The sequence below is a fragment of the Furipterus horrens genome, unplaced genomic scaffold, assembly GCF_987537825.1.
Source record: "Furipterus horrens unplaced genomic scaffold, mFurHor1.1.pri manual_scaffold_3, whole genome shotgun sequence".
NCBI lineage: Eukaryota > Metazoa > Chordata > Mammalia > Chiroptera > Furipteridae > Furipterus > Furipterus horrens.
Window position 1 is genome coordinate 135,044,293 of NW_028327173.1, and position 23,452 is coordinate 135,067,744.

At 36.2% G+C, this 23,452-nt stretch overlaps 1 protein-coding gene across 3 annotated transcripts in view; it reads left to right on the top strand.

The window, feature by feature from the left end:
- The window catches only part of STXBP6 (syntaxin binding protein 6), a 246,261-nt gene that overhangs the window by 199,642 nt on the left and 23,167 nt on the right, over positions 1-23,452 (top strand). The window lies entirely within an intron of this gene.

The following is a 23,452-nucleotide window of genomic DNA, read 5'->3' on the forward strand; positions in this document are numbered from 1 at the left end:
AAACAGCACTGCCCTCTTTAACTCTTACCTGCCCAAATGGCACCGCTGGTTTATAACTTCATATGTTGGGCTTCCGTGTAGTTTTATTTTCTGGAATTTCTAGTTATCCTTTGTTTTGAAGTAGTTGTATTCCTCTCTAGTTGTAGAGGGAGACCTAGCGTGTCCGTCTAAGCCTCCATCTTGGCCGGAAGTCTCCTCTCTCTTTTATTCTTGATGAGCCTGGTTAAAGGCTTGTCAATTTTGTTTATCTTTTCAAAGAACCAGCTCCTACTTTTGTTGATCTTTTGAATTGTTAGTTTAATCTCTATGTCATTTAATTCTGCTCTGATCTGGATGGTTTCCTTCCTTCTACTTGATCTGGGCTTTGCTTGTTGTTGAAACCTGCAACCTTTTGATGCACGGGACAACACCCCAAACAACTTAACCACCCAGCCAGGGCTATACTATACTTCTTCTTATTATTATCGAGTGCATTCTTTCTAGTTATAAAAAAAGTTTGCTGTAAAAGAGTATGTCATGTCACACCAGCAGCCTCATATGCTCCATGTTTACCACATCTCTTAATTGTGTCACTTTCTCTCGGGCTTGATTTACTCTAGTTTGTTTTGTAAATTTAGTGCTGCCTAAGCATACAGTGTTTATAAAGTCCACATTAGTGTACTGTAATGTCCGAGGCCTTCACACTCATCACTTACCCACTGACTCACCCAGAGCAGCTTCCAGTCCTGCAGGCTCCATTCATGGTCAGTGCCATATACAGGCATGCCATATTTTATCTTTTATAACCACATTTTTATTGTACCTTTTCTGTGTTTAGGTATGTTTAGATACACAGATATTTACCAGTGCGTTGCAGTTGCCTGCAGTACTCAGTACAGTAACGTGCTCTGCAGATCTGTAGCCTAGGAGCAGTAGGGTAGAATCTCTAGGCTTGTGTAACTGCACTTCACGATGTTTGCACAGTGAGGAAATCACCTAACATTGTGTTTCTCAGAACATATCACACTGTTGAGTGGCGTTTTGACTGACTGTACTTCAAGGAAATCTGTAACATTCCCTATAATTTTTATATTTTTTCTTCTATTTTAATGTTTTCTGTCAATAAATAATGGCTTTTGTGGAGTGTGAACCTCACACTCGTACACATACTCCCACCAGGGATTATTTCTTAAGAATAAATTCATGTGTAACGTTGCTCTAATTTGGGATTAGAGATTAAAATTCACGTAAGAGTTCAATTGTATCAGAACTGTCGTGTTGCGGCCTCCCGGTGCCGGCACGCAGATGCAGCGTGGAAGAGGGGCAGCCTGCTGAGCTTGCTCGCCGGCGTGCAGCACTTCTTACAGTTCTTTAAATCAAGGAGTCCATGTCATGGGTCCTCGGGTGACCATTTTTGTTAGCCTTGAAGAAGGAACAAAATAACACACTTCAGTTGTCTTCCACAATGATACAGAGAGGAAAATGATTCATGAGGATCTTGCCCAAGATCCCACAGCTAATAAGGGACAGAACTAGTGTTTCAGTCAAGGCCAGTCCCTTACTCCCCATCTGTGACTTCCAGGTTCCCTTAACAGGCACAAGTCTCCTTCTCCTTACACTGATTCAGCTAGTGAAGAGGAGGTAACACCATTTGACAATATACAGGGGTGGGCAAAAGTAGGTTAGTAATAATAACAAATAATACAATAATTAATAAATAATTATACAGGAACAGTGTTTCATGTACTCATTACTGTAAACCTACTTTTGCCACCCCCCCCCCATATCTATGAGGATCAAATTAAAAATTCTACTTGAAAGTTCTCCACAAATGACTTTTAATTGTATTAACCATGTACGTGTATACACATAGACTTAGCATCCACTCTTCTATTACTTCATCCTCTTCGTTGCAGCCAACACCATCCTTTCCTAGACAGCATATTTCATTAAAGACTTGCCTTATAGAAACTTTTCAGAGAGAGTTAGAAATTAAGAAAAGAAACAAAAAATACATCAATAAAAATAACAGTACAAATATTATACAGTTGGAGGGCCTGTTTCAGGGGGTAATTTTTGTTCTAGTTTGGAATCCTAGGAGCATAACTACGGCATCAAACATTCTTGATGTTTGTGGTGCTACATGAACTACCGACATAACCATCTGACATCAGCTGAGCACTATTAGGAGCAGGACATTTTAGCAGAAGGTACAAGATGTCTCTGAATCTGAATCTTTTATATATTGTTTAAATTTAGGATAGCATTACCATATTTTCTGAGTCAGTTGATCAACCTCATCCTGTTCCCATGAGGTGAATCAAAAGCAGATGCTTTTATTTTAAGTGAGAAAATTGAAGTAACCAAGGACTATTTCCTTAGGTTCCATCCAATTCTGTGCATGATATAAATGACTAGTAACTAAAGAAAAATTGGGTCACAGATGTGATTTTTGTCTATTTCATTGCTTACTGGCAGTAAGATACACTGAAATGCATGCTGTGCAACAGCTGATGGGTTATGATTCGTCATCCTAACCCAGGAATGACTTGTATATTAAACACTTTTGAATCATCTCTCTCCATCTAAGTCTTGAACCAAACCAAGGCTACATAAGCATCCTTCTGAGGCTTGCCAAGAATCATGAACATATTTAGTCTGTCCCATGGTTAACTAATCTGCAATAGATGAGAGCCATTTCTACTTTCAGAACCAACTAGTAGAAGATGTAACTGCACAACCTGATTAATACAGTGAAAACGGCGGACTGCGTTCACTCACCCCAGCTGTTGATAGCATCACTCATTAGTTCTGTAGCATTACTACATTAGCCTCTCTACGCTTTTCTGTATTATGGGCAGTAATGTATACCTTGAAAGGTTGGTTGGGAATTAAAGTGAATTTTAAAATATTAAGTCAGATGATATTTTTGCAATGTGTGAGTAAATTTCCAAATACTATATTAAAAAGTTGAAAACTGCAATATGTATATTCATATTGCATGACTTCTTCCAGGATGTTTACTGAAAGCCTCTTTCTTCTGAAAAAAAGGCGACAAATGTTCTTGAACTTTCCTAATTCATGTTGGCGTTAAAAATTAACAAAAAGAAAAAATAGTAATTTCTTTGTTCCAAATGGGAATGAGCTGACCTGTTTGCTATGGTTTATAGAATGCTGAATGTATTGTAGTTCATGTTTGGCATTTATTGAGTGCATGTTACTGCTGTCTTACCAAAACAACAATGTTTAAATTATAGATTATTGTGCTAAGTGAAATAAGCCAGTCAGTGAGAGACAAATACCATATGATCTCACTTATAAGAGGAATCTAATGAACAAAATAAATTAATGAGCAAAGTAGAACCAGAGGCATGGAAACAAGGAACAGACTGACAGCTGCAAGTGGGGAGGGGGGAAGTAGGGACTGACTGAAAGAAGGTGAAGGGCTTAGTCAGAGGACATATATGAAAGACCCATGGACAGGGACAGTGGTGAGGGGACTGATTATGGAAGTGGAGGGTAAGCTGGGTAGAGGGAGACGAAGGGGGAAAAAGTGGGACAACTGTAAAAGCATAAACAATGAAATTTAAAAATTAAAAATTAAATTATACCGAGTAACACTGTGCGAGAGATCAGGACACATCATTCAGATCTCCTCATAGGAAAAGAAGAAACCTAAAGCATGTTTGTGAACTTTATAATAGAAATATTCTTTTACCACTTACATATCTTCAGCCAAGAATATTCATTTGAGTCCAGTTTTCTTTCCACAGCCCAAATGGAGATACAGAGATCAGAGGTAAAATTGTTTAATATTGTTAGACATGAAGTGGTACTTTTGAAATAGACAGAATTCAAAATGTCTAAAATTTTAGATTTACAAACAAGCACAGTTTTTTAAATTTGGGAGACAATAAGTTTGCCAACAAATTTTCTATGTAAGAACATTAAAAAAACAATCTTCATAACTAGTGTCACCATAATTTCAGAAAAGAGTTTCATACTAATGATAAGAAGGACATGATCTCTGAGAATGAAGAGCTATTCCTTACATTGAGGACATGTACCTTTATTTTTAAAAGACTACCTTATTCTTATTTTTCATAGTTCACATAGATCAAAGAAAACAAAATTACCAGTTGGCATTTAAAGGTTGCTGTTCTGCTGTAACACAGAAACATCAAGAACTAAAAATTACATGGAATTGTAGTGAAGAGAAGCTTAAATTCTCAAGAACAGTAACTGGTTCTAAAAAGGGTCATTTTGACGCAATCATTCCTACTTCAGGGGAAACCACTCAGAGCACATACCTTTTGGACAGCAGATCAGAATATAATTTTCAGAATCAAAGGCCACAGTCCTATTCCTTACCTGAAATAAAGGTAAGGAACTTGTGCAAAGTACACAGGAATATGATATTTCTAAAACCTTTAGTGGAGGGGTAAACAAAATGCTTATTTTTCACATTATATTCTAAGCTTCTAAAAATTTCTGATTATTAAAACAAGATTCGATCACTAGATTTAGCATTGGTAATTATTTGAAACTTGGACACTGATTTATAAGACCAAATGTTCCTCACCTTTCTACTTGCAGTATGCCTGCCCAGGATTGGGTTCACTAGGCATCCTGCAAGAAGCAAGGGCATTAGGGGTTGACAGATTTAAGAAACAAAAATAGAAGACAGTAAAATTTGCATTTCAGATTAACAATGAGCTTTTTTAGTATATATGTCCCATATCACAAATATTGCATAGGGCATACTTATACTAAAAAATTATGCATTGTTTATCTGAAATGCAGATTTTACTATGTCCTGTATTTTATCTGTCCACCTTTAGGAACATTTACTCTCCCAGTTTTTAGCCACCATAACAAATATGGAAATCAAAAGAAGTTTATTGTTGTGTAGACACATAAATTTTATGAGGGCCAAACAATTTTTAGCACTTTAAGATAATTTGAAATGGAGCTCTCAAAGGCATGGTGTTAGATTAACCATTCAAAGATACGCCCAGAAAAAAATAGGAGACAAACTTCTAAGAAGGGCAGGGACTCTTGGGATGCCAAGCAGAGCAAAGGCTCCCATTTATAGAGGAGGAGTAAAAAGTTTCAAGGTCTCAAGAACTAGAAGAGGAATAACAGTGTGTAACAGGAAGCTGTTTAAAATCTGGCCTCCTCTCTGACCAGCCTAATGGCTTTCTTAATAATGGAAGTGACTGGCCCGTACAAACCTGTGGCTCATCCACAAGCTCTGGTTCACCTTTATTCATTGCACTGCCCATCCGTAGCCTTCTTTCACTGTAAAGTAAAAAAGCATAAAAAGTAACACTGGCTTAGCTCCTAGTTGGTTTGGTTTGGTTTGGTTTTTCTGTTCTAGCTCTATAAGAGCATAATATCACTGCTAGGTTCCATGAATCATTCAGTAGGTTATACCTGTGAAAGGGAAAAAATATCTGTTTCAATATTTTCTAATTGTGGGTGCACATTAATCATAAACATTTCAGTTGCAATGCATAAGTGGCAGGAAAGCAAGAAAATAAGAATATCATTATATTGGGGTAAAATACATGGTTTAGGAAAAAGAAAAATGAGAACAAGTTTTGGTTAACTTAGGGACTTACTTAGTCCAACTTTTGAGTGGTTAAATGGTGAAATGGCAAGTTGTGTGTGTGTGTGTGTGTGCGTGTGCACTTTTAAACTCTAGATACAATTCATGGAAAAACATATATTTATTTTTATTTTGTTTAATAGTCAATGCCAAAAGGACAATGTAATAGTAAGGAAGACTCAGACTATTTTTGAATTTAGATGTCTAAGCAGAAACTGATTATTGACACTATGAGAAAATCTACTGTAAATGTAATTGTCACAATTACCCATAATACTATGCCCAGTAGAAAAGAACTTTCAAGTGGAATTAATATCTATTTTACTTACTGAACCTGACTGAGAATATTTTGGTCAGAATCAGCCATATGTCCCTAATAGAAAGGAGAATTAAACAGAATAGAATATGGTGGGCAAAAGTCAGGGGCATTCTATGATTCACATATAAATATTGCACAAGAGCTAATCTCCTTGTGATTATTTATGCTATTATACATCATTCACTCTATCAGTGTTTCACTCTATCCTATGGACCTTATTTTTACAGTTGGTTGATTTTATTGATCTTCTTCTTAGTTCCCATTATAAGAGGTTGAGACTGAAAAAAAAAAAGTGTTTCACAAGGTCAGAGTAGATTCACACACCTGTGATAAGAGCCAAAAACTTCTCCTGATGGTTAATTTTCAGGAATATTAGGGTGTTTTAAACACTACATAAAGTGGGAAAAAACACTTTTGCAATTCTAAGAAAGTTTTTATAGTGTCAGTACATTATCCTTGTGAATTTTCTTTAAGCTTTTGACTTTTAAACTTGACTAAGATAGCATATTTTATATTTTTTAAATGCGTACATCATTTAGAAGCATGTTCATCTTAAAGTTAATGTGTATCTTAATTTTTCTATCTGCAATTGAGTTTACCATCTTGGCCCTTGTATTAGTTTTCTACTGATGCTGTAGCAAATTACCACAAACGTAGTGGCTAAAACAACACAAAATTTTTATTTCATAGTTCTGGAGGTCAGAAATTTAGAATGGATCATAGGACCATGTTCCTTCTGGAGGCTCTAGGGAAGAATTTGTTTCTCCACCTTTTCCACCTTCTAGAGGCTGCTTTTATTCTGTAGTTTGTGGTCTTTTTGTCCATCTCCAAAGTCCCCAGTGTAGCATCTTCGTATCTCTTTGTCTGGCTCTTACACTCCTACCTCCCTCTTATAAGGACCCTATGAGTATATTGGGTCCACCAGATGATCCAAAATAATCTTCCCTTGTGAAGATTCTTAATTACATCTGCAAAGTCCCTTTAACCACGTAAGGTAACGTATTTCACAGGCTTCCGGAATTAGAGCATGGACTTCCAAAAAGCTATTATTCTCCCTACCATACCATTTTTCTAAACAATTCTAAAAGTTATAATATATACTGTTGTGTAATATTGTCCTACATTTAATTTTTTCTTTCATAAAATATACATTTAAATACTTCCTATAGACTATGTTACTTGTACTAATCTATTACAATTTAAGACATTTAAATTTAGAAACTCACAAACTTTTAAAGAAGACCCAGGGCTTGCCATGTACAACATTTTCTAGAAGTGCCTCACTTTACCAGCTGGGATATTTGTACCTTGGCCCTTTCTCTTTGATTAAGGGGTTTGGTTTTTCTTAATAATTACAAAGGTTCTTTATGAATGTCTGAAAATCTTAGACTACTTAAAATGTAAAGCTTTTGATGATGAAGATATTGTATGACATTTGTTTTTATTAAAAAATCATCATTTCCCTTGATATTTTCCTTCCTGACACCTCAGAAAATAATTATAATGTCCTACTTGTAAATAACTTCATAATATTCCTCCTGAGAGACTGACAATTTCCTTTTCAGCTTTGATATAAAGTGTCATGATCAAGTTTATTCGACACATACTCATTACACACAAGTTCAAATTAGCTGGTTGGATTTATCTCTTTAACACAACATACATTTAGAGGTGATTCAACATGAGCACCTGAAATGCAGTTATCATGTTAATTCAACAATTTTTTATATTTCTAAGTGTATGTGCTTTTTTCCCCTGTTTTTGTTTGTTTCTTTGACACCACCCCACAAGTACAGTCAACCCCTCTTAGAAGGTTTTTTTGCTTTTTGTTTTGTTTTGTTTTTTAGAGAAGAGGGATTGCAGGGCTGGGTGAAAAAGGTAAAAGGGACTTAAAAAACTGCATAGACACAGACAGCAGTATGGTAGTTACTAGAGGGGAAGGGGTGGGGGAGGTAGAAGAGGGTAAAGGGAGGACAAGTGGTGATGGAAGGAGATGTGACTTGGGCTGGTGAACACACAGTACAATATACAGATGATGTGTTACATATAGAATTGTATACTTGGAACCTGTGGAATTTTATTAACCAATGCCACCCTGATAAATTCCATTAAAAAACTAAAAATTAATTTAAAATTTAAAAAAAAATTAACTTCTTTCACTTTTCAATTACAGTTGTCATTTTATATTATATTAGTTGCAGATATATGGCATAATGGTCTAGTACCCCCAATAAGTCTAGAACCCACATGATATCATACATAGTTACTACAGTGTTATTGACTTTATTCCTTATGCTGTACTTTATATCCGCATGACTATTTTGTAACCACCAATTTTTACGTTTTAATTCCTCCACTTTTTTCACCCAGTCATCCAACCCCCTTTCATCTGGCAACCATTAGTTTGTTCTCTGTATCTGTTTAAGCTATATTTCTGAAGCCTTGTCTTCCTGGGTTGGTATGATACACATTAAAAAGAAAAAGGCTTTGAATGTGCAGACGTGGGTTTGAGTTTCTGGTATGTGAACAAGTTACTTAAATCTTCTTTTGAGAAATAAAAGGCTTGGAAGAGTGTGGTAAAGCTTTCTTCAATGATGATTAAGAAAATAATTCCAAAGTTGTAACTCCCCTCTTTTGGGCCTTTTATACATCTCAGCTTCATCCCTTAAAAGCTAAGTCTATGTCTACACAAATAGCTCAATTTTCTCTAAATAAGATTAGGTAAAAACTGCAGAAGTTTTAAGTTCTAAAACAGATAATAACAGGCAGGACCACTGCTTTGCTGCTGCTTTTCAGTCCTCTCTCCTCTCCCTGTTATAAAAGAAGGAAATAGAAATTTGTCATTTAGGCATTTACTTTCAATTAGCCTGACTTAGGTAAATAAGAGAATCTGTCACTAAGACATAATCAGCATAATCAGATGGTGAAAACAAAGGGAAAAGTAAGTATTAACACTGCTGAACATTGTAAGGTTTTTGGATTGTTATACTGATAAAAGTGAATGTTTTGAAAATTGAATGTTGGAACAATTTGACCTTGTAAATTTACATTTTGAGACTTCCTCAGCACCACCACATACAAAATAGAGGAAATTTAAAAGATACAACCACTTTCAGAAAAAAGAAAGATAAATATATGCATAAAATAGAAACATAACAGGATCACAAATTAGTAGGACTGAAGCTGCTTGCCTACTGGGCTATAGATCTGGAAATATGTAGCTTGAATTCTATTCTGTAACAATGACTAAAAGTACCCCACGCAAAGCAGAAGACCAGAGTCACATTTGCTGTTTGGAACCAAGGCCTCCCTGCCCAAGCAAGGAATCTGCAAACAAGCTACTCCAAGGGGCAGTGGCTTATAAGTATCTGCATTCCTGGGGAGGCAAGAAGAAAAACAGACAAAGCCTTCCACTCAAGACCTGGAGCCAGAAGCCCACTAACTTCCAAATGGCTCTGTGATATCCAAAATGGCACCCCAGACAGGACCTCAGACAATCACTTTAAGTCCTGGTTGCTTCAGGGACCAGTACAGGAAACAATAAAATTGTACAGAGGGGGAATTGTACATGGCGAGAAGAAGGAGGGAGAAATTAAAATTTCCCACTTAAAAAGGATGTACATGTAAATACCCTATAGTACATGAGAAAAAAAGTTTAATTCATTCTAAGTGAAATGAAAATAATAAAGCAATTTGAAAATGACTTTTAAATAAGTATGTTTATAATACACAAAAAAAAAGGAGTTAGAAAAAAGAACAAAATGTTATAAAATAAAACCAAAACCAAATGGAAAGATAAGGTAGTAGGGAAAAAAAGAACTCTGTAAATTAGAAGATAATAGTCTTTGAAATACACTCAATTGATAGAAAAAAGTCTAGACTGCGCATAATCAAAGACAATTAATGAATTGGAAGATAATGAGGAATTCACAATATATTATAATATAGAAACAGAAGTATATAAAGGCGCAGTTCTATATAGAAGGTAGAATGATAGGCTCTACAATTTATTTTATACGAGTTTTGAAGGAGAAGACATAAGAATGATGGAAAAGCAATATTCCAAAAGATAATGCCTAAAACCTTTTTTGAGACCTAAAGACTGATTGAGAATAAACCCAACAGCTACATTTGAAATTGAAACAAAACGATAATGAGACAAAAGCATGATGAAGATGCGAAATATTGAGGAAAAAGGAAAAACCTTAAAAGATACTAAAAATAAGACAGTTTCCTACAGTCAAAAGACAAACTGATAGCTTATCAGCAACAAGAGATGGCAGAAGTCAATAAGTTAATTTCTAGAAATAACTGTCAACCTATAATATCACACCCAGAAAGATTATACTATAGAAGTAAAAGAAAAACATATTTTCAGACTAGCAAAGATTATTTGGTACCTTCCAACCCCTGCTGAACTATTTATTAAATGATGTGCTTCAACAAGAAGCAAAGTGAACCGAAAGGGAAGTAGTAGAATGTAAGAGACAACAGTGATCACAAATATGGTAAAAACTACATTGTCAAATTTAATTGCTGAATGATATTTTAAGTTTATTTTGACTGTTTCCTTAAAAAAACTGCAACTAAAATTCTGGACATAATTAAAAAGGAGTCGTCGGCAGCCGTCCGTCTCGAGAGACGATGGTGTAGCTTCTTAAGAGTCTATCTGCACCGCCAAGAATGGCTGTGCAGTCCGACTCGGGAGTGACACGGTATCTGTCTCCTCCCGTGTTGAATCGACATCTTGCGATGACGCTGGAGTGTCCTCTCCAGTGAAGCTAAAGCTACAGAGCCTGGGCAGGGTGATATGGAGGGTCTGCTGTTGCCCATGCAGCAGACCCCCCCTCTCTTCGCAGCTGAAGGGTCCAAGGGAAAGACGGAGTCAATACAGCTTGGCTTCAGGTGCGCCGCAGGAGTTGCCGGTGTTGACTACAACGTCGAACCGCCTTAGGGACTCCGGCTCTGGATTTTCTGTCGGGGTTTACTCCCTTAGCCTTTCCCCTGAAGAGGTATGCCGCAAGGCAGCGGAGGCAAAAAAAAAAGGAGTACACATGTGTGATCAGTGGATAGTTAATCCAGGCTGAAGTCTGTTCTTCAAATGAATGAATTACTGATTAATTTTGCTTTGACAGGGAAAAAAATCATAGTTGTATCTATTAGACTTATGATTTTAAAATGATAGAGTACAAAAAGAATTTTCCTCTATTCTCTTGAATATTATCCAAAATCAAATGGAAAAATATAGGAGTGCAAACTATCTAATGAGATGAGTAGCTGTCTCTAATTACAATCCCCTATATGTGGGAAAGGCTGACAAACACAGTAGAGGTCAAGGTAGGTTCCAAGAGAGTTTTCATAGCTGTGACCTCAGACAAGTCAACAATGAAATGATCCATAGTGTATGCCAATAATCTCTTCTTTGGAACAATGTACAGATGTCAGGAAAGCTCAGGGGGTTTGATGGACTCAGTTTGGCATGATGCCTGGACAAGCAAGGAAAGAGTTGCTGAACAAAGAACCACACAGTCAAACCATATTTGCAGGAATCAGTCTCTTAATGGGGAGGAAGGCAACTGAATTCTACAGAATCCTGGGATACTGCTCTCAATTGGGGGAGAAAAGTTTCAAGAGGCCTCTGTCACATGCATAGCCCTGCATCATAAAGAGAATGCCCTCTGCCTGCTAGGCTGGAATGTGGTCCTGTTTTTTCCTTAAGAATGTGAACCTCCTGCATCTACTATTCAGAAAGTGATGTTTTCAAAATGGTAGTCCCGACAGAGCCAGCATAGGCAGTTCCATCACTTACTAAGTGTGTGATCTTGCACAATTCTTAACCTTCCTATGCCTTTTTTTTTTTTTTTTTTTTTTTTTTGTAAAATAAAGTAATAATTCCTCCCATACGACACTGTGGGTAGGGTTAATTAACCTATCATAGATGAGACACTAGGCATGTTACCCTACACGTGGTGAAAAGCCTAGCAGGCCAAACATGTTTCTATGAGGTGGAATTCCCAGGGCTAAGCATTGACTTGCCTTCCTTTTCCTCTTCCTATCTGAAGAGTGGTAATTAAGATCACAGATTCAGGTGCAAGAATGCCTGAGTTTAAATCTGACCTCTTTCACCTACTAGCTTTGTGATCTCTGCCAGATTGTTTATTGACCCTCCGTTTCCCGTCTGTAAGTAGGGATAATAGTACCTACCTCACAAAGTTGTGAAGATTAAATTAGTTGATTCTTATAGAGCATTTTGAATAGTGTCTGGTACAAAGTATTTATTCAGTATATATTAACTCAGTACTTTTATTTTTTAAGAATTACAAGTCATACCATAGATATGGTTACTATATTTATTAGGTTTTTAAGGATAGTCACCTCCTCAGGAAGTGTGATTCATTAAACATAGAAGCAAACATTAACTAATTTTTGTTTCTTTGTGAGGTATAATACCCTATTGCTAAATCATGTATTCCAAATTTTGTTTTATTTAGATAATGAGTAAAATTCTCTTTTGCCCATCGCTAGTTATTTTCTAATGTAGAGCAACATCATGTGTTAAATAAATTATGTCCTGGTACTAGCTAGTTATGATACTTATTCATTATGACCCTAAAGCAGAAGTATGCAAACTGTGGGCTTCAGGCCAAATCCACTTCATTCATATAAAGTTTTATTGAAATACAACCACTCGCATTCATTTACATTGCTTATGGCTGCTTTCACCCTACAACAGCAGAGTTGAATAGTTGTGCCAGAGACATTTATGGCTCAAAAAGCCTAAAATATTTATTGTTTGCCCCTTTACAGAAAAAGTTTGCTCACTCCTACCCAGAGTAGTAGTTTTCAGTAAGTCTTTAGCTAGTCAGAAACAGCATTTTTAGGTCATTTAATAACAGGCTTTGGTGTACTTTGAAAATAAATTGAAGTGTGATATCATTATAAAGAAATTAATAGTGATACAGTTCTAGTCCCCCATAATGTTTTTTGTGATTACATAAAAGCTACTAACCTACAAGATGGTGGAAGGGAATCTTACTTCTTTCTCTTAGTGTGGGAAATGTCAAATTTAGGACTTGAGTGTTTGCTCTGCTGAGCCTTTTGTTAAGGGATGCCATCAAGGCCAATATGTCTAAAATTAGAGAACAGAACAGAAAAAGGCCAAACAGGGGCAGACAATGCAACTTTCACTCATAATCACAGAACTCAAGTCCCTGTAGGGTTGCTTGGCCAGGTTCCCGGTTGAGAAGAGAAATCTCTATAATGTTTCCAGCCTTCATTTTTAAGACCTGTTGGACCCAGATGATCTGGGCTATCTTTTTCTTTTTTTTTTTTTTTTTTTTTTTTTTTTTTTGCTTTTTTCTATTCTGTTCTTTTTTAATGGCTTTTAGAGTTTTTGTTTTATTATATTTAGACCAATTGACTTTTTAATCTCAGCCTACAGAAAATATTGCTATTTTAATCTATTTTAAATGGGAAGGAAGTAGTAGGAATTAAATGAGAGGACATTTGAGTTGTCCATGCATATAGGTGTTTATGTTCAAACTTGCTCCATCCCACTCAGTACACTTCTAAAAGGAATTAGATGCTGTGCACTTTAATAATAAGACATAGAAGGGCCCTCATGTATACTAGCCTTAAAAAAAAAAAAATTCATCCTACAAATGTTGGTTTCAACATTTTCACTTCTTTTTAAATGAATAGAAACAAAAACAAAAGTTTATCTTGGTGCAGGTTTAGCCAGCCAAACTGAGATTTTAAAGTTATGGTCAACCGAGAGCAGTTCTGCACTTGGCCCTCAGTAGTACTGCATGATCTTCTCAAGCCTTCTTGCAGGGATGGAGTCAGAGAAGACAGCTTCTGAGAGAAATAGACAAAGATTATAGGCCACCACAGAGTAGCATTCATACTGACACTTCTCTAAGTAAGACACCTCCTGGACAGTCACTAGCCAGAAAGTGGTGGCAAAAGAAGAGGTCAACTTAGAGCGTTATGGTCCCTCCTTTCAGGAGCTGTGGGGTTCAATGAGTGTATGAGCCCCATGGGTGGTAAGGAGGGATCTGGAATCTGGAAATACTGCAGCTTCTTGGAGCAACTAAAGTCAGTAATTTTGCAGACATACTGCTCAGTTCTATAACTGCGGACCACAGCAAATATGTTTGGTCATTTAAAAGCCAGTGAAGCTCTCAGTTGGGAAACTGAATCCAGATCTTCTGTGAGAATTTGACAAAAAGGAAAAGATTCCTTTTGGTTGCCAAACTCAAGAGCTCATTAGCTGTTGCTTTTCCTTTCTTGTTTCTATTTCCAGCCACCTTCAGCTCACCAATGCATCTCTAACACTGGAACTCCCTAGGAATGAGCCTGTCTTTCTGGCAGACCTCCCTTAGGGTGGGAAAGTACAAGTGAAGGTGCTCACCTACAGCTAGTCATTTTAGAGCAATAAACTAGACCTCTTTGATTAATAGCAGTATTATGTGCCCTACTCATGTGTTGCCTTTTTATTTAATTTTACAGATAAGGTCTGTCCTAGTCCTTTACTGAAATGAACACAAGGCCCCACATAGCAGAGCTCTGGGTGACTGCTGTTAGGTGCTCTGCTGGACTCAGCCCCAAAGTGCTAGGACTGACAGCTCCAACCTGCTCACATGCCTCTTCCTGCCCACCACCCCCAAAATCACCTTTTGCTGGCTTCTTTTTTCTTCTTCTTGCTTTTGACTGAAGTGGATGTGTGGACGACGTTTACATGTGATTATGCCACTTGAGAGTATAGTTATGTAGCAATAAAATGTCAGATTTCAAATGCTAGATATGCTTCTATTCCTGAACTTAAACCAAGAAAGATAGTGATCTGGCTTTTTACAAGAACACAGATTCAAATATTGCTGTGAAAATAACTGTGTGGTGGCTACTCAAGTTTGCAAAGTTCATTTTGAAGAACAGTACATTTTTCTGTGTTCTACAGAGCTTCAGAATTTGTCTTATTTTCTCCCATCTCCCCTGCTGTTTCAGGTCCTTGTTTTAGCTCATTTGTGTCAAGTTACATTTATCAAAATAAGCAAGCATTCAATTACCTAAAAAAGGGGGAATAGAAAAAAATTGCAATGCCATACATTCCCTCTAAACTCTAATAATTATGTCTGTATCAGCTAACATATGAATTAAAATATGCATGTTCTTGATGTCTTCTAGTCTGCAAAAGGAAATGATTACTACATTTTGTCAATCTAATGCCAATATGATGATATATTAAAACATTCAGCTTGCAGCTGCAAGTTAGGAAGCCATATAAGGTAAAACTTTAATTATAGTTTCATCTTGCAGTAAAAGTGCTTAATTAAACTCCTGTAAGATTTTACTTGAAGCTAGACTTTTTTCTGAAAACTTAAAGAATTAAAAAAAAGATATTTTTCATCCATCTTGCTTTTTCACTCGTTGACCTTTATCCCTACTTCCACCTTTCGTGTTCCCTATTACAAGAATTAACATGAGGAAAATTTAGGCTGGCGATTAATAGACACCCTTTTGACTGGTTATTGATTTTCACTTCTGAGCTGTGAGTTTTCAGATGTCATTTATCCATAGGTTTTTACCAGATCTTGAGTGAAAAATAAGTATTTTATACTTACAAAGTCCCTTTCTGTACTGAATGGAGTAGCACCAGTTTGCATGTTGCCAGTAGTCTTAATAAAAATCATTAAAGTACTGAAATTTGACTATGATTTCTTACCTTCAAGGGTGCTGCTCACTTAAGGGTGAGCAAAGATATTTCTGGTGGCTTGTTCAAATATCAGTGAAAGAGTACAATGATAGCTAGCACCCCAATTCTCTCTGCTACTATTTCTAGTCCACCTAATTAATAGTCATGGTGACTGAAATACAGAGTTGCACTTGTACAGTATAAGATTTTTTACCTTATTGCCATTTTTTAGTTTGGCCATGCATACATATTTTATGAGAAAGCAGGTAGAAAAATGAGTGTTTGCATCCACACTGCACAAGAGAGAAATGACACTGTGATTATTGTTATTAAGAGTAGTTTTATGACCTGGCTGGTGTGGCTCGGTGGACTGAGTGCAGCCTGCCAACTGAAAGGTCGCTGGTTCATTCCCTGTCAGGGCATGTGCCTGGGTTGCAGGCCAGGTCCCCAGTTGGGGGCGTGTGAAAGTCAACCAATTGATGTTTCTCTTGCACGTTGATGTTTCTCTCCCTCTTTCTCCCTCCCTTCTTCTCTCTCTGAAAATAAATAATTTAAATTTTTAAAAAAGAGTAGCTTTGGCCCTGACTGGTGTGGCTCAGTTGGTTGGAACACCATACCATAAATGGAAAGGTTGTTACACATACCTGGATTGCAGGTTCAACCCCTGGTTGCAGTGCATATGGAGGCAATCAGTCGATGTTTCTCTCTCACATCAATGTTTCTCTCCCTCTCTCTCTGAAGTCAATGAAAAAATGTCCTTGGACATTTTTTTAAAAAAGAGTAGCTTTGGTCACAAGTTCAAAGCAGAAAATGGGATATTTAAGGCCATATTCATATTAGTATATAACATCTATGTTTTTATATTTCAAACCATAAAATTTGGTTTGTTAATACTTATTCTTCAATAGCATCTACTTTTTTGTTCTGATAGTATGGAGGTGAAGAAAAAACTTTCTAACAAATTAAATTGATTTTTTAAAATTAGATAATATTATAGACTGCATGTTCATGTCCCCCTCATAATGCATTTGTTGAAATCCTAACCTCCAGTGGCATAGTATCAGGAGAAAGAGCCTTTCAGAAGTGATTATGTCAGGAGAGTGGAGCCTTCATGATGGAATTAGAGAGCAGGTTGACAGCTTGAGACAACAGTGTGGTGATTACAGGGGGGAGAGGGGTATAAAGGGCATAAATAGTAATGGAAAAAATACAATAAAAAATGAAATAAAATTTAAGTATCAAAAAAAGAAGAAGAAGAAGAGACTGGAGGGAAGCTGCTTCCTCTCTCTGCTATCTGCCATGTGAGGACATAGCCAGAAGATGGCCATCTGCAACCCAAGGAGAGAATTCTCACAAGAAGCAAACCACGCTGCACTTTGATCTCAGACTTCCCCACCTCTAGAACTATGAGAAACAAATTTCTATTGTTTAAGTCACCCAATTTATGGATTTTTGCTATAGCAGCCTGAGTTGACTAAGAGAGATCATCTATATTTTTTTCTTCTAAAATAATAGTTTAAAAATCTTTATCTGGCTAATTTCCTTCATTTCACACTTATAAAATACAGTTTTGAATTTCATTTCTCCCACCCTCATACACAAAAACAATACCATTGACTTGATTTATTTTAATTAAAACATTTTCAGAGAGTTCTTCTAAAACTGGATACTCTTCTCAGAATTATTGAAAATGTAAATATTACCCCTTCTGTTGGTCAGAACACTTGGTTATGCTGCCATAACAAACATACCTGAGAAGCTCAGTAGCTTAACAAATAAGACATTATTTCTCATTCAAACAGGTCTGTGAGTCCAGTGCCTCTCTAGCACAATGTCTAAGTGGCAGCTTAGGTGGTGATCCACCGTCTCAGATTCCACCCAAGGACTTCTCATCACTTCAGCCCAGAGGCAACACTCATTGCTTCTGCTTATAGCCCACTGGCCGTATTAGCAACCCAACTTCAAGGAAGGCTGAAAAATAGATACTTTCTCTGTATCCAGGAAGAAGAAACTAAAGCACAGTTTTGTGAACATATACCATTACTTTCTGCCAAACCCTTTATGTGTACCATGGAGGCAAAGTCTTGAAAAGTACTTTTTGTGATTTGTAATTCCAAATCAGTACCTTGAACTTGATCTTATGGTAAATTATCAACCCAGAGACTCTGCTTTTTCCCTTTAAAAACACACAATGTATTGTCTGCAAACCAGACGCTCTAACAAGTTCTTCTCCCTTTCCTTCCTGAGTGCTCCCTCCTTGTCTCTTAAAATTGCCTTTTTATTCCCGTCTTTACCATTATAGCACAGGGTCTTGTCGTGTTTCTCTGGAATATTTGCATTAGTCTAATCACTGGTCACCTTACTTTCTCTCATTAGTCCTTCCCCAACTAGATCATTATTTCTTCAGCACTATGTGCTCTCTCCACCTTATAAATTCCAAGAAGCATTAACATCTGTATTACTCATGTGTTATGTAAGAGTCACACACGTTAAGTATGAGGATTATTCATTCTTCAGTATATAAGCATCCTTTCACAACAAGAATGGTAAATGGCTTATGATGACACTTGGAAAACGTAATGAGTGAAATACAAAATGTTTTTAAATTGATGAAAATCTTTATCTTTTAAACTTGATTCTTAACATTTTAACCTAAGCATAGGTAGGCTAGAGGTGAAATATACTAAAAGTCTATTCTTCTAAATTAGGTTTTCAGTACTTAATCCTTTTTAAAGTGTGGTATTTAAACAAACGAGGTGTGACAAACATGCCTGCCTTCTTCGAATTCTAAATAGAGTAAACACAGGAAGAAGCAAAATCTGTTTGGGTTTTCCCTCACATTGTGTTCTTTTATTCCTACCAGAACATTCCTATTGAATGTAATTTTTTCTAAATTAATCAAATATCCTGAATTTGTATTTTGTACATGATTATATATCTGATAGAACATAAAATCTGCAACAACTTCGAAAAATGGTGTATAGCTGGAATTTTATTTCAGTATGTCCAGAAGTATGCCAATTAGAATAGCATAATGCAAGGTGAATGCCATGAAAATAAGGACTTAGGCATAAATAGCAACCTCATCACATCTTTATAAAACCAAAGCATCTTTCATTCTTTAACAAGTCACTATTCATTAACAAGCATTGCTGAGCAGCTACTAAATGATAAATGTCATGCCGGGATATGCTGAAAAATAAAAGGGCTACCCCCCATGATCAAAAGCTTCTAGTTTAAAGATGTGTATGTATAAGTAAACCAGGAGTTTGGGTGCATTATAATAAATGTTTCTTCAGAGGAATGCAAAGGGTGCTGTGGGAAGCATAAACAGAATCTCTCACTCAGCCTCAGGGAATCAAAGCTGGATTCCTGGAGGAGGATGTGGTTTAGTAACCAAGCTATTGGAAAGAGGAGGAGACATCAAGTAGAGGGAAACCGCACGTGAATGCTATTCTCATAGCCTAGGCCTAAGCGTAGCATCAAGAGAATGGGACAAATGAAAATCTACTCCTGGTACTTTCAGATTTCACCTCACAAGGGTTACCCTTAAGAAACTTTAGAAATTCTCATAACACAAACAAGACTTGAGTTCAAATCAAGATATTATCACTGACTAGCAATATCATAGTTTCTGGGTTTCATCGGTTTTAAGAGGGGACTAATACTATCTGTCTTAAAGGGCAGGCATTAAGGTTTATAGAATAATTGCTATAAAGCATTTAGCACAGTTTCTGGCACATAGCAGGCACTCAGCAAATCATAGTTCCTAATAATAATAGTACAAAAGGAAATGGTTTGCATTTATAACTTTGGTAATATAGATCTTCAGTTGATTGAGCAGTCTTCTTCAATTTGAATTGAGAGTGTGTTTTAAATGATGCAGTATGGATTAATTTTTCTGTGTAATTGATAGTAATTTTATTTGATTGATGATAATTGTAGTGGATTCTAATGACCAAATAACAGGAGGTTTTAGAACATCCTTCTTAGGAAATAAAATGTATAGCAGGAATTGACTAGTAATCAAACAAAATACATTAAGACCATAGAATGACTGATGAATAGTCATGAAACCCATTGGGATTTCATGTCAATCTCAAAATTATTAACTGTCATACCAGAGAGATGGTAAAAAAAATCATCATGATATTTATCACCATATGTTTAATCTATGAGATAAGATACTCAGTTTGGATTCACCACATTAAAACTACAAATTCAATGACTCTCAAGTACATGTGTGTGCCAGCACTGGACAGAGTCAGAAAAAGAAACTGTAGTTTAACAACTAACTGTTTACCCTTGATGACAGTGTCTGAAGCATAGTTGACTCAAACTTTGAAATTTTCAGATGCCAATATCATACAAGGAACTAGGTCAAGGCTGCAGACTGACTTGATTCTCTTTATCATCTCCTAAATAATAGGATTTAACTGCAACAGTAATGACTTACTCCAGTAGTAAAGTGACCTTGGTGACTATAATAGAAAGTTTTTGTTATACTCAGCATATTTCATATTAAATTTAGCAGATGATCTTTGTGGAAGCTCATCTGTCTCATTTCTCCTGCTCAAGATAAGAGGTTTCCTATGCATCCTTTGATGCTAGTCACATTGCCATTTTAATGACTGAACCGTCAGACAGAAAAGCATTGAGTAATTGAAAGTGTTCTTCACAATCCTGCAGTGCCTTGGACATGTGAATTGACCATGTGAGATATCACTGGTGGTATGTATACATTTTTTCCTTGAAGTATGTGATTTTTCCCTTGGATTTTATGTTATGGTATCATAATCAAACTGGCATTGGTGCACACACTCACTGGGGGGAAGTTCTCTGAAAGGTAAGGATAACACTTTCCAAAGGGACACAAGAATGAACTGTCTTAAGGAAATCTATTGCCAGGTTCTCAGCTTCCCTACTCAGCTCCCATATGTGTTTTTCTTCTTATTTTTATTTTTATTTTTTAAGATTTTATTTATTTATTTTTAGAGAGAGGAAGGGAGGAAGAAAGAGAGGGAACAAAACACCAATGTATGCTTGCCTCTCACATGCCCCCAACTGGAAACCTGGCCAGCAACCCAGGCATGTGCCCTGACTGGGAATCAAAATAACAACCATTTGGTTCGCAGGCCAGTGCTGAATCCACTGAGCCACACCAGCCAGGGCTGTATGTGTTTTCCTTAAATCTGAAGACCTTGGGTGAGCAGAAAGCCTCATTTAGCTCCAGGTCCACAAACATGGCTTCTATGGCCAGCTCTGCTGTTACCTGGGATGTGACCTTGAGCAAATCCTTCCCTTACTAGTATGACCACTTTTCTGGGAATTAGATGATCTCTAAATTGTTTTCCACGGGAAAGCAACAGGATGTTTATAAGAGGAAGTCATGCTAAATTCCCCAAGAGCCTAATTACTTAATGACAATAAGTTTGAATCACAATTTAAATTACTTTGAAGTAAAACATGTCTAAGAACCAACTGGGGCTGGACACATACTAAATGTGGCATACCTATTTTCTTAAGTCAAAAATCAAGTAAATTTATATTTGTTTATTGTAAAGGATATTTAACCTCACACCTTGTTCTTGATTCTTAAGAGCCTCAAACCACTTAACCTCTTATCATCCTATTCCAAGGCCATTTAACTTCCCATCTCATGTAAATAAATTAGTCTTAGTGAGCTTTATTCTTGATGACCTTTCTCTATATTTTCTACCCTTTATATTTTTATTTCCTATTTTTATTTTAAAGTTGTGTTTATTTTCATGCAGTAGTGCCAGCCACACGGTGCATGTGACATACGGATCTGATATTGTTGGACACCAAGTATACAAATGGAGACAAGATGGTCAAGGAAATTTAAGAAATTCACACTCTAATTAACTAAACAAATACTTAGACAAGTAATTATAACAGAGTGTTGAGTAAAGTGCCTAAGGAAACATGGAGGAGGGAGCACGACCTTCTTTTTAATTTTGCCGAAGTCCAAGTTATCCCCTTTCCTTTTGTTGCTTGTGTTTTTAGTGTCATCTCCAAGAAACCATTGCATCATCTAAGGTCATGACGATCTAGGCCCATGTTTTCTCTTAAGTGTTTTAAATTTTAGCTTTTATGTTTAGGTCTCCGATCTATTTTGAGTTAAATTTGTATGTAGTGTGAGGTAGGGTCCAACTTCATTCTTTTGCATGGAATTTCCAGTTGTCCCTGCACCAATTATTGAAAACACTATTGCCTGCATTGAATTGTCTTAGCATTCTTGTAACCACCTCCTGTTGGGTTGTACCGACTTCCAGTGTGCCAAACTCACCTTGGTTTTTCTCCTGTCTCTCGGGTTATTTATTCTTAGCATTCTTTGCAGGCACTTCTACATTAACCATCCGATAAACGTTAAAATTCTTAAAAGAATTCAGTATCGCTCACTAGGTGAGCTTATCCATTACCATTCCCTCTCTGCCGTTGACTTACAAATTTTATCTCCATCCCAGATGTCTCTGCAGAGCTTCATACAGGAATATCTATTTGCCTTATTGACTTCACTTGGCTGTTTCACAGGCAACTTAAGCATAGCATTATCCAAAAGGAAATACTCGATTCTCATATCTGTTCACCCTTCAAGGAAACTTGTTTTTCTGACAGCTGCTTCTCTCTCGTAAATTGCACCACTATATACCCCCTTTGCTCAGATAAGAAGGTTGGGATTCAATTGCTATTCTTCTTTTTCCCTCATCTCCCATATTCAGCCCATCATATATATCTTAAATATTTCCACTTCTGTCATCTCCACTGACATTCTAGTACCATTATCTCTTATTTGAACTACTACAATAGCTTTTTAACTGTTTGTTCTTGTTTCTTCTCCCAAAGCGATTCAAAGCTGGATATTTCACTGGGTCCCTTTTCATAATTGAACTTTATGCATCACATCAGTAACACTATTTATACCCATGGTTTTTACATGAGTTCAGTATTTTTAACTTCATGAGTTTTCTCCCAGACCAGTGTATCTTTTGCTTTCTTTGGCCAGCATTACATAATCCTCTACCATGTTTTTATTATATACTGATCTGCTATGTTAGCATTGTTGGAAAAATACAGATTCCTTAATAATATCATAATTTGTTAAGTTATCTAGAGATTTCTTCCCTAGCAGATGTGATCTCATCTGAACAGACAGACAATTTCTAAAGAAGAGAAATAAAGCACTTGTCCCTTTGGAATGTGTCACTGCCACTCTTTCTACTCAGTCTTTTCTGGGAGGATTTTTTTACCCATCACTTCTCACAAGATATAAACAAATCACACTTTTATAGATAGGTAAACACTTAGAAGAAAGAAAATACTCAAATATGTTAATATTCTTTACTTCTTAAAATCAATAAAACATTCTTTTTAAAATCAATAAAGCAATAAAACAAAATAAAGCAATTATAATCCACTTTGTTTTGTATTTTGACTTCATTTTTATACTTCATATTTTATATTGTCATCATTAACAAGTTATGGCTTCTACAAAGTTATATAAAATTATTATAATTGCATAATTCTATATCATACATTATACTATAATATATAATTATTGTAACATAATTATATATTATAATTATTATAATCATTGTTATAATCATTTTATTACTCTTAATGTTCTAAATATCACAACTTGTCCAGTAAGACCTGCTTGAAACTGGTTTCATTTTGCTTTTAGCACTATTCCTACCATCTTTGAAAGTATCCTTATTATTCGCTGCCAATAATAAGGAATTTCAGGCCTGAGTTTTTCTTGCCCCAAGACATGGAAACCACTACTTTCCAAAGAACTTTTATTTCTTCTAGCAGAAAACAGTGTTAG